The sequence below is a fragment of the Bos mutus genome, chromosome 1 (genome assembly GCF_027580195.1).
Source record: "Bos mutus isolate GX-2022 chromosome 1, NWIPB_WYAK_1.1, whole genome shotgun sequence".
Lineage (NCBI taxonomy): Eukaryota > Metazoa > Chordata > Mammalia > Artiodactyla > Bovidae > Bos > Bos mutus.
In genome coordinates this window covers 15678326-15683159 of record NC_091617.1, presented here as the reverse complement: position 1 = coordinate 15683159, position 4834 = coordinate 15678326, and the positions used below count along the sequence as shown (strand labels likewise).

The following is a 4834-nucleotide window of genomic DNA, read 5'->3' as shown; positions in this document are numbered from 1 at the left end:
AATGTAAGTTTTAGTAGAAATAATCCTGGAATATAGTCAGGAAAACAAATTGTGTTTTATATTTGTATATATAAATGTATAGACTATAGCAATTGGCTTATTCCTTGATGTTTGTTTTAGTTAGCTGACCAAATGGATGAAATTATCACATTTCAAAATAATCTCAGGCTAAATTACTTTTAAAACTAGATTAAATCTGGTTCTACTAATGGTTACTTAATCCTAAAATGCAGAATTCTGTTACATCATAGATGATTATTGTAAAGGATGCATGCTAAGGTTACTTCAATGAGACTCTTATCTCCTCACATTAGTATAGACAAAACCTGTGACTCAGTTCTTAACTAAAAGAATATGGAAAAATTGAGGGATTTTGCAGATGTATGGTAAGGTTTAAAATTAGTTATCCTTGAATTAATCAAAAGAAAGATTAATCAGTGTAGTATTCTTATCATGTGAAACTTTTAAAAGAAGGTACCAGGCACTTGGCAGTTAGGGAGTGAAAACCACTGAACTTTCACTATTACTGGCTTTGAAAAAGCAAATGACTGAGAACCTACAGCTGAATAAAGTTTTGAAAATAACCTGAGAAAAGTTAGAAATGTTTTTGGAGTTTTCTTCCTAATTGAGCCTCCAGATGAATGCAGGTTGGTTGACGTCTAATTTTTTTTCTTTTATTTTTTTTCTGGTGAAACCTTGAGCATCTAGGTATGTGTAGACTTATGATTTATGGAAACTCCAAAACAAATGGGTGTTCTTTAAGCCACCAACTTGATGGTAAACTTGTTACAAAGCAATAGAAAATGAATACAACCACTTAACCTTCCCATGGCTAACTTCCTTATTTAAATCCTTGCCAATATTTTCTGGTGATTATAGAAATCTCCAACACAAATCCCACTGACATCAAATGTATTCTTTCTCAGGCTAAATATTTATCTGTTTGTTTCTATTAATGTTGCTTTTAGTTAAGTCAACTAAAGTCAACCACTTTCAAAATCTAAAATCAACCAAACATCTGGATTCGTCCTTCTTTCTTCTCTTTTTTTTCCTCTAATCAACCATTCCTCTACTCCATTCTCCCTAATGGCTTTAGTGAGTTTATAGCTGGATGAAAGTGAAAGTGTTAGCCACTCAGTGTTGGACTCTTTGCAAATCCGTGGACTGTAGCCATCAGGCTCCTCTGTTCATGGGATTCTCCAGGTGAGAATACTGGAGCGGGTTGTCATGCCCTTCTCCAGGGGATCTTCCCAACCTGGGGGTCAAACCTGGGTCTTCTGCACTGCAGGCAAATTCTTCACTATCTGAGTTACTAGCAAACCCAAAAGAACAAATTAACACTGTTAATGTTAGATGTGGAGACGGCAGGGATCGAACCTGGGGCCTCATACATGTGAAGCATATGTTCTACCACTGAGCTACATCCCCAGCTCTAAAGGTGGTTACTTCCTCAAAAATATTTCTTTCATCCTTCTTCTTGCTTATCCTGACTCAAGTTGGCCACTTATTCCCTACCTGAAGAGACTCTTCTACCAAGGAATTCCACCTCTCCCGTATTTAAAGGACAAATTTTCATAGACACCTATAAAAAGCACAAATCATAATGTTATTCTAAAATGTCAACCATCTTATAATTCCAGGTTAGGTTTTCAATGATCCTCTACCTATGAAATTCCCAAGTACAGCATCCAGAGAAAACATTGCTGTGAATCTTCCACGATAATCTTTGGTACTCCTTTCCCAATTTGGAACCAGTCCGTTGTTTCATGTCCAGTTCTAACTGTTAATTCTCAGGAGGCAGGTCAGGATGTCCAGTATTCCCATCTCTTAAAGAATTTTCCACAGTTTGTTTTCATTTCAATCCCAAAGAAAGGCAATGCCAAAGAATGTTCAAACTACCACACAATTGCAGTCATCTCACACACTAGCAAAGCAATGCTGAAAAATATGTGTTAACATGGCTCTTTCCCTAGTTAGTCTATAACCCTCAAGAACAAAGGATATCTTTTATATCTTCTTTTATTTCAGTATTTGTTCTGTGGCAGACATATCATAAATGGCTCATATATGTTGTTGATATGAGTAAATACAGTATTACAATCACATAGAAACATTTTTTATTGTGCTTAATGGCTTTAAAAGCTTAACAGCTAATTTTCTGAATATCCATTCATCAAGTTTCCTGATATAGGAATCATAAACAGTGTTTCTTGTTGATAATATTTCAAATATTTTCTATTGACTGAGAAGGAATGGTTTTTAGGGTTTCTGAAAATACCTGCAAATCTACCTATATTTGTTTCTCATTTACTTCCTAGCAGCAGTAGTTTTAAAAATGCTTTATCAAGAATTAACTATAATATAGTTTAATTTTTAAGAATATTTAGGAAATTTAATAATAACCATTTCAGTATTTCACAAGTATTTCAGTTTATAATTTTAAACAACTTTTTAAAATGTTTACTAGTTAAACATTTTAAACTTAATCTCATATGTAACAAAAGTAGCCAATATGAGTATAATTTATTTTTCCTTTTTATTTTACTCTAGTATATTTAGAATATTTAATATATCAGATTCTTCAAAATATCACATGAGTAAATAGGTCAGATTTAGGTGATAATCATAACAAATATAACCTATGGCAATAATTATCTATTACAATAATCTATTGAGGAGAAGGAAATGGCACCCCACTCCAGTACTGTTGCCTGGAAAATCCCATGGATGGAGAAGCCTGGTAGGCTGCAGTCCATGGGGTCGCTAAGAGTCGACACGACTGAGCGACTTCACTTTCACTTTCCACTTTCATGCATTGGAGAAGGAAATGGCAACCCCCTCCAGTGTTCTTGCCTGGAGAATCCCATGGATGGAGAAGCCTGGTAGGCTTCAGTCCATGGGGTTGCACAGAGTCAGATATGACTGAAGTGACTTAGCAGCAGCAGCACAGTAATCTATGACAATAGTGACCTATTACAATTACCTGAGAAAATAGAATTTTACAGGGATTAGAGTGAATCTTGTGGAATGGTTCTATATCTTTACCATCATGTCAATATCTTTGTGATATTGTATTATAACTATGCAAGATGTTGGGGGAAATTGGATGAAGTGCTTACAGGATCTCTCTGTATTTCATACAACTGACTGTGAATCAATAACTGTCTCAAAAAAATACAATCTGAAATTTTTGTCTCTGCTCACTTTTACCAGTTACTCTGTAGTCCCTCTTTCTTAAGTTTCCACATAAACATTTATTCCATTCACTTACTGGTATCCCTCCCAGATCAAAAATGACCTTTACAACTCAATTTTCAGTCCTCATCTTATTAATAACACAAATGAATTCTTCTTTCTTCATTGGTTTTCACAGTCGTGCGGGGCAGCATAGCTTTTGATCTTCCTCACACCTAACCATTTGTTCCTCCTTGAGCTCTTCTATTAATTATCCCCCTTGAAGTTTGAGTGTTCCTGAACTCAGCTTGGAAATCTCTCTCTTTAAAAAGGGGTTACACTTTTCTGATTTATAACATTTTGAATAATAAATGGGTTCTTGTAATTTCTTATATAAATCTCAATTTCAAAAGTCTTTCAAACTCAGGACTCCTAGGTCTGGGTGTCAATTTTACACAATTGATCAGTTCAGTTCAGGCCCTCATTTGTGTCCGACTCTTTGCGACCCCATGGATTGCAGCACACCAGGCCTCCCTGTCCACCACCAGCTCCTGGAGTTTACTCAAACTCATGCTCATTGAGCCAGTGATGCCATCCAACCATCTCATCCTCTGTCATCCCCTTCTCCTCCAGCCTTCAATCTTTCCCAGCATCAGGGTCTTTTCCAATGAGTCAGATCTTTGCATCAGGTGGCCAAAGTATTGGAGTTTCACCTTTAGCATCAGTCCTTCCAAAGAACATCCAGGACTGATTTCCTTTAGGATGGACTGGTTGGATCTCCTTGAAGTCCAAGGGACTCTCAAGAATCTCCTCCAACAACACAGTTCAAAAGCATCAATTCTTCAGTGCTCAGCTTTCATTATAGTCCAACTGTCACATCCATACATGACTACTGGAAAAACCATAACTTTGACTAGACAGACCTTTGTAGACAAAGTAATAACTCTGCTTTTTAATATGCTGCCTAGGTTGGTCATAACTTTTCTTCTAAGGAGTAAGCGTCTTTTAATTTCATGGCTGCAGTCACCATCTGCAGTGATTTTGGAGCCCCCCAAAATATGTCAATTTCAACATCCAAAACTGACTAGACTAAATACAGACTTACTTTATTGATTTTTTTTTTTTTTTTTCTATTTTTTTTTTTTTTTTTTCTTTTTTTTTTTTCTTTAATAGAAAATTATTTAATTAGTATACATGTGTTCCCCATCCTGAACCCCCTCCTCCTCCTCCCTCCCCACACCATCCCTCTGGGTCGTCCCAGTGCACCAGCCCCAAGCATCCAGCATCGCATTGAACCTGGACTGGCATCTCGTTTCATACATGACGTTTCACATGTTTCAATGCCATTCTCCCAAATCTTCCCACCCTCTCCCTCTCCCACAGAGTCCATAAGCCTGTTCTATACATCAGTGTCTCTTTTGCTGTCTCGTATACAGGGTTATCGTTACCATCTTTCTAAATTCCATATATATGCGTTAGTATACTGTATTGGTGTTTTTCCTTCTGGCTTACTTCACTCTGTATAATAGGCTCCAGTTTCATCCACCTCATTAGAACTGATTCAAATGTATTCTTTTTAATGGCTGAGTAATACTCCATTGTGTATATGTACCACAGCTTTCTTATCCATTCATCTGCTGATGGACATCTAGGTTGCTTC

General features: G+C 36.5%; 1 non-coding gene across 1 annotated transcript; it reads right to left on the bottom strand.

Moving 5' to 3' along the window:
* Nucleotides 1-1356: 1356 nt before the first annotated feature.
* Nucleotides 1357-1428, bottom strand: TRNAV-CAC (transfer RNA valine (anticodon CAC)). Its single transcript has one exon. It is a non-coding gene; the product is annotated as a tRNA-Val (tRNA).
* Nucleotides 1429-4834: the final 3406 nt, after the last annotated feature.